The sequence below is a fragment of the Lynx canadensis genome, chromosome B1, assembly GCF_007474595.2.
Source record: "Lynx canadensis isolate LIC74 chromosome B1, mLynCan4.pri.v2, whole genome shotgun sequence".
In the NCBI taxonomy this organism is placed as follows: Eukaryota; Metazoa; Chordata; class Mammalia; order Carnivora; family Felidae; genus Lynx; species Lynx canadensis.
Window position 1 is genome coordinate 180,316,219 of NC_044306.2, and position 11,783 is coordinate 180,328,001.

Genomic DNA, 11,783 nt, shown 5'->3' on the forward strand with positions numbered 1-11,783 from the left:
ATATTTTAAAGGATAATATCTCACCTCAGTCTCTCTTAATTTGTCTTTTTCTCTCTCTTCCTTTCTTGTGCACACATACACACACACACAGATACTTGAAAAATAACTTTAAGATTTATCATAGTTATTGGGAACAGTTATAGAAATTATGTTCATGGGAGTTTGACATTTATATTTGATAAGGCTTACCAAATTAAGAACAAAAAGTAGAAAAGTCCTTTATGTAGGCTTTTACTGGAATTTCAGGAAATAAAAAGATGAAAAAATTGAGTTTATATATTGATACTTTTAACATAATAGACGTCATTTCTTTTTAAATAAATAATAAACAAACAAAAAAACAAACAAACAAATAAATAAATAAATAAATAAATAAAACAGATGTTTAGCCATGAGTAAGATTAGACGTCTAAATTGAACAGATATAGAAGCACTTTTCTGCCAAAGTATGTTTAGTACCTTTCTTTGGTAAAGTGTGTAGCTTAATACAGTTTTTATCAGTTAAATGCTTAAAGTTGAAATGAAAATAAAAGACTGAATATGACTCCATTCTTAAAAAATAGCCCATGTAAACCCTTAGCTCTGTCTTATAAGTTATAAAAAAACAAAAACAAAAAACTTCTAAGTCCTAAATCACTGATTTCTCACAAGAAAAATACATTAGGAGATATATGTTCACACAGAGTATGTAGAAACAAACATTTTTGCCTTTAAATATTAAACAGATAAAATTTAAATCTTTTGGTTACTTATTTAGGGAAAAAAAGATAATAGTCATTTAGGAGGTATCTCACAGTATAACAATACTCCAAAACATGGAAAATAGAAGCAACTATGTTTATTGTTTAACTTACAAATGAAGTAGTGTAAAGGTCTTGAACTGAATCCCATAGTTGAAGATATTTGTATATATCATCGTAAAATTATGTCTTAAAGTGTGTTTCAGATTACTGAAAACATTTCATTAGTAATTTTATTTTTTGTAACTTTTTTAATGTTTTATTTATTTTTGAGACAGGGAGAGACAGAGCATGAGCAGGGGAGGGGCAGAGAGAGAGGGAGACACAGAATCTGAGGCAGGTTCCAGGTTCTGAGCTGTCAGCACAGAGCCCAACGCAGGGCTCAAACTCACAAACCGCGAGATCATGACCTAAGCCAAAGTTGGAAGCTTAACCAAGCCTGGGCCACCCAGGCGCCCTCATCAGTAATTTTCTAAGGAAATGTTATGACTAAAAATTTTGTCTAAGATACATTGTTTTGTTTTATTGGAAGAGAAAGGGATAGTGATTGGGTAAGGGGCAGAGGGAGAGAGACAATCCCAAGCAGGCTCCACTATATCAATCCAAAGCCTGACATGGGGCTCAATCTAACAAATCATGAGATTATGACCTGAGTGTAAATCAAGAGACAGAAATTTAACCGACTGAGCCACCCAAGGTACCCTTAAGATACACTGTTTTGAGAAGCTATGTCAGTGACTTATAAAACTTCCCACTCATTCATTTTGTGAGTTTCAGTAAGCCTTGATGCATTTGTGTTTATTGAAATTTAAAAGGAACTCAAGAATGGCTTAAAAGGTGAGCTCTTACTGTTACTGCAAAGGCAAATATATGTACATAATTTCATAATTATATTTACCCTAAAAAAATTTTAGCAACACGCCTACCCTTGCAATTATGGCAATTATACTCCAAATTAGTTCTAAAATAACAAGATGAAAGCATACATAAAAAGATAATGAAAATTCTCCAAACATACAGGAAGTAGATTTTGGAAGTGGATTCTAAATCTTTAGACCAGCCAACTAGCAAGATTAGTAGAGGAATATAGGGTCATTGGGAAAACAGTATCTGGAGAGACTGTAGTATTGAAAGGAAAATAATCCTTGACAGTCAAATGGCCTTTATTGGATCCTAATTACAGGTTTCCCTTGCTACCCAAAATCTGCTTTACGGCACTGTGCTTTTACCAAAAGTCTGTAATAGTACATGTTTTACACTACCAAAAAATATCCAATAAGATTTTCACTTTTGTGAAATGGTAATTGGTTCCATGTTTTTGCTATGGTAGCTTATGAAAGGGAGTGCTCTATTTTCTGATAGCAAGGGAAACCTGTTAACCTCTTCTTGTGGAGCTCATTTCATTATAAGACACCAAATTCATAGAATTTTGCTTAAACGAAACCAACCATAATATTGTTAGTAATAATCCACAAACACTCCCATGGAAGATTATTTGCACAGGAGTAAAATTTCTGAGTACCTAACTCTGCATTATAAACTCTTTAAAACAAATTTTTAAATTTTGTCAAGGACAAATTGTTTCCCACACTGAAGTTGCATTTATAAGCCTTAGGTCAATATGTTTCTATTTTCTATCAACAGACTAATGGAAAAAAAATGACCAATGAAATAGTTATTAAAATTCAGATGGTTTTGTTCTGGTGGATTATAAAGTGGTTCCTTTTCCAGAAGGAAGAAATATATTACATAAAATTACTAAATTTGAAAATTTAATAAATATCTAACAATGAAATCAGCTAAAAAATTCACTTTACTCCAGATCTGAATATTTCCCCTTCCTCTTTACAGTTTTGCCTCGAGAAAAGCTGATACATCAGATTCAGATATGGGCAAATTTTGACCCACGTTCTTGCTTTTTTTTTAAATGTAGCATAAAGAGAGAATATTGAGCAAAGCAGACTGAGAATACTTATTTTAATTTAACATATCTGTATTATTTATAAATATGATACCATTTGAAATAGCAAATGTCATCCATGTAAATAACTAACTGCTCTAATAGAAGAACCACGGATATACTTCTTAAGTGATCCAGTCTAAAGAAAATATTTAAATATTTGTTACAAGAAATGTTATTAAAAAAAACTTCTAAATTGGAATTTTGCATTAATTGCTTAACTTTCTACTTTAATGTGCTTTTTTAGCACTATGATTACATTCTTCTATATCTCACATCATGCATTTTATCAATTATTTTTCTTCATCAAACAGTTACAGTGGAGAAGGTAAGAAAAAGTATGAGGTAAATACTGGTCAGAATATTAAACTCCTGTGAAAATTAAGCAGCTGCCCTATTCGTAGAAGGTTTGGCCATTTAGCAGAATCCATGTGTACTCAGACTGTTTTGTTGGTTGTTCTTCAAATCGGTTTTGTTAGCCCCACCAGAGACTTTGGTTTTCAATGTAAAGAATCAAAAATTTTGCAGCATTCAAAGTTCTTAAAAATGTGGCTCAGTGCAACTCAGCTTCCAGAGTTCCAGCCTCAGGTTTGCTCACACATGCCAAGGCAGACCATGAATTCTCTTCATTCTACTTCTTATTTTAATTGTGGTGTAATTGACAGGCAATATTATATTAGTTTCAGGTACATGACATAGTGGTTTGACTTCGTATACATTTCCAAATGAGGTGAAATTGTCACCACCATAACCCTAATTATCATCTATCACCTTACAAAATTAATGCAATTCTATTGACTATCGTACCCATGGTGTACATTATAGCCCCATGATTTCTTCACTTTATAGCTGGGGGTTTGTACTTCTTAATCCCCTTCATCCTTTTACTACACCGCCCCCCTACCACTAATCACCTCCCCCACCATGTCTGGCAACCACCAATCTGTTTTCTGTATCTATGAGTGTAGGTATAGTTTTGTTTGTTTTGTTTTTTAATTTTCACATCATCATGCAATATTTTCCTTTCTATGACTTTTTCCTCTTACCATAATACCATCAAGTTTTATCCATGTGGTTGCAGATGGTAAGACTTCATTGTTTTATGGCTGAGTGGTATTACATTATGTATATATTCTTTATCCATTCATCTATCAGTGGATACTTAGGTTGCTTCCATAACTTAGCTATTGTAAATAATGCTACAATAAACATAGAAGTGCATATAACTTTTCAAATTATTTTTTCCTTTTTTGAGGGAAATGCCCAGAACTGGAATTACATAATCATACGGTACTTTTATTTTTAGTTTTATGAGGAACCTCCATGCTGTTTTCCACAGTGGCTATATCATTTTACATTCCCACCAACAGTGTCTGAAGATACTCTTTTCTCCACATCCTCGCCAACATTGATATTTCTAGTCTTTTTGATACTAGCTATTCTGAGTAGTGTAAGATGTGATCTCAATGTAGTTTGCATTTCCCTGATGATAAGTGACATTGAGCACTTTTTATGTGTCTGTTGGCCATCTGTTTGTCTTCTTTGAAGAAATGTCTGTTCATATTCTCTGCCCATTTTTAAATTTGATTATTTGGGTTTTTGGTGTTGAATTGTATGAGTTCTTTACATACTTTGAATATTAACCCCTTATTGAATATATCATTTTTAAATATTTCCCCCATTCAGTAGATTGCCTTTTGCTTTGTTGATGGTTTCCTTTGCTGTGCAAATAATTTTTAGTTTGATATATCCTGTTTTTCGTTTGTTTGCTTCTTGGTTTTTGTTTTTTTGTTTTTGTTTGTGCATGTGTGTGCATGTGTGTGTGTGTGTGTGTGTGTGTGTGTGTGTGTGTTTACTCGTATTTCCTTTGCCTTTGGGGACAGATCCAAAAAAAACCACAAAACACCATTAAGACCTATGTCAAGGACATCACCACCAATGTTTTCTTCTAGGAGTTTTATGATTTCAGGTCTTATGTTCAAGTCTTTATCCGTATTGATTTGATTTTTATATATGGTGCAGAATAGCGGTCCAGTTTCATTTTTTGCATATAGCTGTCCAATTTTCTCAACACCATTTATTGAAGACACTATCATTTCTCCATTGTATATTGTTGACTTTTTTGTGGTAAATTAATTGACCATCAGTCTGTAGGTTTATATTTGGGCTCTTTATTCTGTTTTATTGATCTATGAGTTGGTTTATGCCAATACCATAGGATTTTTTATTAGTATAGCACTGTCATATATTTTGAAACCAGGGAATGTGAGACCTAGGGCTTTTTTTTTTTCTTTCCCAACATTGTGTTAGTTTTTTAGGGTCTTTTGTGGTCCCATACAAATTTTAGAATTTTTTTTTTTAGTTTTGTGGAAAAATTTGTGGGAATTTTGATAAGGATTGCACTGAATCTGTAGCTGACTTTGGAAACTACAAACATTTTAACAATTTTAATTCTCCTAAAACATGAGCAGAAAATAGTTTTCCATATATTTGTGTCTTCTTTAATTTCTTTCATTAATGTCTTATAGTTTTCAGAGCGCATGTCCTTTACCTCCTTAAATTTATTCCTACATATTTTGATGCATTTTTTAAAATAATTTTTTAGTGTTTATTTTTGAGAGAGAGAGATAGAGTGTGAGAGAAGAAGTGACAGAGAGAATGAGAGACACCTAATCTGAAGTAGGCTCCAGGCTCTGAGCTGTCAGCAGAGTCCAATGCAGGGCTCAAAGTCATGAACCATGATATCATGACCTGAGCCCAAGTCATATGCTTAATTGACTGAGCCACTCAGGCAGCCCTGATACATTTTTAAATGAACATGTTTGTTTAGTTTGTCTCCCTGATAGTTTATTATTGTGTATGGAAACACAACAAATTTTTTTCTATTAATTTTGTATCCTGCAACTTAACTGAATTCTTCATTTAGTTCTAACTGTTCTTGGTGGAGTCTTTAGGGTATGCTCCATATAACATGATATAATAGCATGTCATCTGCAAATAGGAAAAGTTTTCTTCTTCCTTTCCAGTTTGGATATCTTTTATTTTTTTACCAATTGCTCCGGCTACTATTTCCAATACTATGTTGAATAAAAGTGGAATTAGTGGGCATCCTTGTTTTGTGCTGATATTAGAAGGAAAACGTGCAGCTTTTCAAGGTCGAGTATTATGTTAGCAGTGGTTTGTTGTATATGGCCTTTATGATTGTTAATGTACATTCCCTCTATACCCACTTTGTTGAGAGTTTTTATCATAAATGGATGTTGAATTTTATCAAATGTTTTTTTCTGCATTTACTGAGATGATCATGCAATTTTTATCAGTCATTTTGTTAATATGGTATATCATGTTGACTGATTAGCAATTATATCATTCTGCATTCCTGAAGCAAATTCCACTTGATCGTGGTGTATGATCCTTTTAATGTACTGTTGAATTTGATTTGCTAATATTTTGTTGAGGATTTTGCATCTAGTTTGAGTAAGTTTATCGGCCTATAGTTTTATTTTTTTGTTGATATCCTTCTCTGGTTTTGGTATTAGGCTTTATAATGCTTGCCTCATACAATGATTTTGGGAGCTTTCCTCCTTCTTTTTTTGGAAACTTTTGAGAAGGATAGGCATTACATCCTTGAATGCTTGGCAGAATTAGCCCTTGAAGCTGTCTGGACCTAGAATTTTGTTTGTTAGGAAGTTTTTGATTACTGATCAATCTTCTTACTAGTATTGCTCTATTCAGATTTTCTAGTCCTTCATGATTCAGTCTTGGCAGGTTGTATGTTTCTCACAATATATCCATTTCTTCTAGGTTGTCCAAGTTTTTAGAATATAATTGTTAACAGTCATCTCTTTTGATCCTTTGTATATCTGTGGTATCAGTTGTAAAGTCTCCTCTTCCATTTCTGACTTTATTTATTTGCGCCCTTTTTTTTTTTTTTTTTTTTGGTCACTCCAACTAAAGATTTGTTAATTTTGTTTATCTTTTATAGGAACTGCTCTTAATCTCACTGATTTTTTTCTATTGTCATTTCAATCTCTTTTTCATTTATTTCCACTCTGATCTTTATTATTTTCTTCCTTCTACTAATTTTGGGATCCCTTCTTCTTCTTCTTCTTCTTCTTCTTCTTCTTCTTCTTCTTCTTTTTAGTTCCTTTAGGTATAAATTTAGATTGTTTATTTGAGATTTTGCTTGTTTCTTGAGGTATACCTATGAACCTCCCTCTTGGAACCACTTTTGCTGCATCCATAGATTTTGCCAAATTGCATCTGTTTTCATTTATCTATACATATTTTTTTCTCTTTTGATTTCTTCGGTGACCCAATAGGTGTTCAGTAACGTGTTGTTTAATCTTCATGTGTTTGTTGTTTTCCTGTTTTCTTCTTTAAATTGACATCTAATTTCATTATATTGTGGCCAGAAAATTTGCTTGATATATCGGTCTTAAATACTGAAATTTTGTTTTGTGGCTTAATATGTGATTTATCCTAGAGACTGTTCTATATACACTTGAGAAGAATGTGTATTTTACTACTCTTGGATGGAATGTTCTCTATATATCTATGAAATTCATCTGGTCTAATGTGTCGTTTAAGGTACATTTCCTTATTGAACTGTCTGGATGATCTGTTGGTGGATGTAAGTGGGGTATTAAAGGCCCCTGCTATTATTGTATTGTTGTCAACTTTTCCCATTAGGTCTATTAATATTTGTTCTACATATATAGGTGCTTCTACATTGGGTGCATAAATATTTATAAATGTTGTAACTCCTTGCTGGGTTGACACCTTTATCATTATTTATTGCAACTCTTTGCCTTTTATTACAGTCTTTGTTTTAAGGTTATGTTTTCTGAGAGAAGTATAGCTATACCAACTCTCTTTTCATTTCCATTTGCATGGAATATCTATTTCCATTTTTTCACTTTCAGTCTGTGTGTCTTTACTTCTAAAGTGAGTTTTGTAAGATATAACATTACATATATGTAAAATATATATACATATCTATCTATATCGTCTATATCTAATCTACATCTAATCTATCTAATCTATCATCTATCTATCTATCTATCTATCATCTATCTATCTTGTTTGTTTAATGCATTCAGTCATTCTAACTCTTTTGATTAGAGAATTTAGTCCAATTACATTTAAAGAAATCATTGATAGGTATCTACTTATTGACATTCTTCATGTTTTTCTGGCTGATTTTATAATTTTTCTCTATTACTTTCTTCTCTTTCATTCCTCCCTTATGGTTTTGATGTCCTTTTTAGTATTATATTTAGGCCCCTTTCTCATTTTCTTTTGTATTTACTAGATTTTTTTTGCTTTTGTTACCGTGAGGTTCATATATATCATCCTATGTACATAACAGTCTAAGTTGATAGTGACTTAAACATGAACACATTCCAATATTCTATATTTTTACTCTCCCCCATGTTTTATATTTTTGATGTCACTTTTTGCATCTTTTATGTATCCCTTAACCAATTATAATAGTTTTATTTAACTTTATTACTTTTATCTTTAACCCTTCTTTGTGGCTTTATAAGTGATTATTACCTTTATATATATTCACTTTTTCCAGTGATATTAATATCATATGTCTTCTTTTGTTATTATTTATTTTCATCTTAAAGAAGTTCTTTTTAATGTTTCTTATAAAGCGATTTTAGTAGTAATGATTATTTTTTTTTTTTTTTTTTGCTTTTGCTTTTGCTTGTCTGGAAAATTCTTTGTCTCTCCTTCAGGTCTGAATGATAACCTTGTAAAGTAGAATATTCTTAGTTGTAAGTTTTTTGTTTTTTTTTTTCTTTCAGCTCTTTGAATGTGGCATGGCCTTTCTTTGTGGCTTGCACATTTATGCCAAGAAACCTCCTGACAGTCTTATGGGATTTGCCTGGTATTTTAACTTTTGCCATTTTAATTATAATATATCTTGGTGTAACCCTCTTTGTGTTCATTTTATTTCAAACTCCCTAGGCTTTCTAGATTGGGATCTATGCTTCCTTCTTTAGGTTAAGAAAGTTATCAGCCATTATTTCTTCAAATACATATTCAGTTCTTTTCTCTCTCTGTTCTCTTCTGTGCCCCCTATAATGTGAATGTTATTCTGCTTAATGCTGTCACATATGTCTCTTAAGTTATCTTTTTTTTTTTGAAAATAGTTTTCCTTTTTGCTGCTCTGAGTTGCTCTGAGTTGCATGGCTTTACCTTCCAGTTTGTTGATTTGTTCTTCTACCTCATGCAGTCTGCTATTGAACCACTCTAGCGTATTTTTCAATTCAGATTTTGTATTCCTTAGATCTGCTACTTCTGTTTGGTTCTTACTTCTGTTTTCTGTCTCTTTGTTGCGTTCTCACCATGCTCATCTATTCTTCTGAGATCAGTGAGTGTCTTTGTGACTATTTGAATTCTTGGTCAGGTAGATTACTTGTCTCCATATCATTAATGCCCTTTTCTGAATTTGTGTCTTGTTCTTTCATCTGGAAACTATTTCTCTGTTTTCTCATCTATTGATGAGATTTTTGTTTGTTTTCATGTGTTAGGCGAAACAGCTAATTCTCTCAGTCTTGAAGTAGCCTTGTGTAGGTTATGATCTTTCATGTTCAACCTTACCCTAGTTCTTGTTTGTCTCTCAAACTTTTGTGATTATCTAAGCCTCCTGATTTATACTTAATTTATGCTAGTTGTTGAGGGTGTGCCAAAAACTGGCAGTGACCCAAGGGGAGGAATTTCACTTGGCACCTAGTTTCAGGCTGATTGGAAGCCATACCCTCAGGCAGCAGCTTTTAAAATATGCAAATATATACAATCCTGTCGGACCACAGCTGTAATCCCTATTGACTTTCAGTCCAGGATATCTGGAGGTGTCCCCTGGGGGACAATTCTTTCTGGGAAGTTTTGCAAAGTTATAACAAGACCAAGTGGAGGCACAAGGATTGTGTCTCCTTGCTTATCTCCCTGGGTATGCCTCTTTTGACTCCAGGGAAAAGGGAAACATGTAGCCTGTCCCTCAGGCTGAAGTTGCAAGCTAATAGGCCATTTTCACAGGAAGACTGGGGTTATGTTTCAGTCTGATGTCTGTGCGGTGCCCTGGCCAAGAGCTGTCTTTCCGATTGTTACAGTCCCATGGAGCTCTGCAATTCTAACCCTCTTGGCTTTGGCGATGCAGCTGAAGAGTGCAGTTGGGCTGGCACACATGCTGGCTTCAGAAAAGCAGTGGGAAAATATCTTGTCTGCACATGCCCGTGTGCTTCAACAATGCAGTAAGATTGCCTGTCTGCACATGTGTGCTGGCTTTAGGCTGGGAATGGGAGGATGACTGCAAGAGCTTATGTCCACTAGCCCTGGACAGGGGGCAAGGGAGTGTTGTAACACCCAACTAAGGTGTTGTAACACTTAACTAAGGAGAGGGAGAACTCCATGATTGTTCATGCTTCCTCATCCCAAGGAGTGGGGAAGGCTGCACCTCCCTGTGATCTCCCGTCTCAGCAAGTGCTGCAATCAGTAGTCCCTGTCTATCCCAGAAAAGCGATTGGAGGCTGTCATATTTGAATTTGCCCATCTGTCCTAGCAGGATACATGAAGGATGTAACAATTGCATCTGCCAGTGAGTCTATCCCAGGGGAGGGTCTCAATCGTACGCTGCCCCTCCAGCCAATGTTTCTGGATTAGTAAATGAATCTCCTTCACATATAATCTCAATTTCCTAAAGAACTCTGTGATCCCTGGACACCGGTCTTGTTAGTCTGCCCAACTAGATTTTCTGGGGTCTTGTCTTTCCAGTACATATTCCAAGTGCTGGCGTACCTGTTGTGGGACACTAGCCACTCGCTCCTCTGAGAGAAATGTCTGTCTGGTGAGATCCTTTCTTTTGTTTGTCACCACACCACGTTTGGAGGTGTTTGTGACACCATGTATGTGCCTTTTTTTTACTCATCTTGATGTCCTTTTATCCTTTGTTGTAGAAAACAGTTTATCTAGCTTTCAGGGGGATGATCCATATGTGATCACCATAGATTTGGTGCGTCCCTCTGAAGAGGTGAGTTCAGGATTTTCCTATGCAGGCGCCTCTCTGCCCCCCTCCAGTTTTCTATCTCAGCATTCTTAAATTTACATAGAACATTCCCTCTACATGGACCATTCTTCTTCCTTGTTTTCTGTCCTGCAGTCTTGCTCGTCTTCAAGGCCTAGCTCAAATTTTCCATCCTCTGAATGTTTCCCCCTCCTATTCCAGGCAGAATTAATCAATTCCTCCTTTATGCTTCTATCACACTTCTGGTGGTGAACTGAAGCTAGCTATCCCTTGTGACAGTTGATTGTTAACTATTCAGGAATTTTCAAGCTGATATTTATACTGCTACGAGCTTTAAATCAGCCATGGTGAAAATATTTACACTATAGTAATGGGCAAACCAAGGCTCTTCCTCTCACCCCCCAGAGAGCTGGTTTTCCAGCATAGCGTTGCTTGTGCATAACTTTATTATGATATATATCTTATTGCCCTTTTGGCTTACAGTTAAAACATAAATCTCTTCTATGATGTAAGGAGCTCACCAACAGCAGAATCAGCATCTTAATTAATTTTTCTACCTCCCAAAACTCGGGAAAACTGTTTGCAAATGACAGGTGATCAATAAATAACAATTTAAATTAAAAAAAAAGCATAAAAAATTAAACTAAATTGTTTTCCTAACTCATTCATAATGAGCCATTAGGTCATTGTATAATCACTTAAATATATTCCTAGTTCTGCAATATGTAGAAAAAATATGTCTCTGTGACCCAGTTGTAGAGATTGAACAAGATAATGGTTACCAGAGGGGCGCCTGGGTGGCGCAGTCGGTTAAGCGTCCGACTTCAGCCAGGTCACGATCTCACGGTCCGTGAGTTCGAGCCCCGCGTCAGGCTCTGGGCTGATGGCTCAGAGCCTGGAGCCTGTTTCCGATTCTGTGTCTCCCTCTCTCTGCCCCTCCCCCGTTCATGCTCTGTCTCTCTCTGTCCCAAAAATAAATAAACATTGAAAAAAAAAATGAAAAAAAAAAAAAAGATAATGGTTACCAGAAATGAATTTTAAATAATAA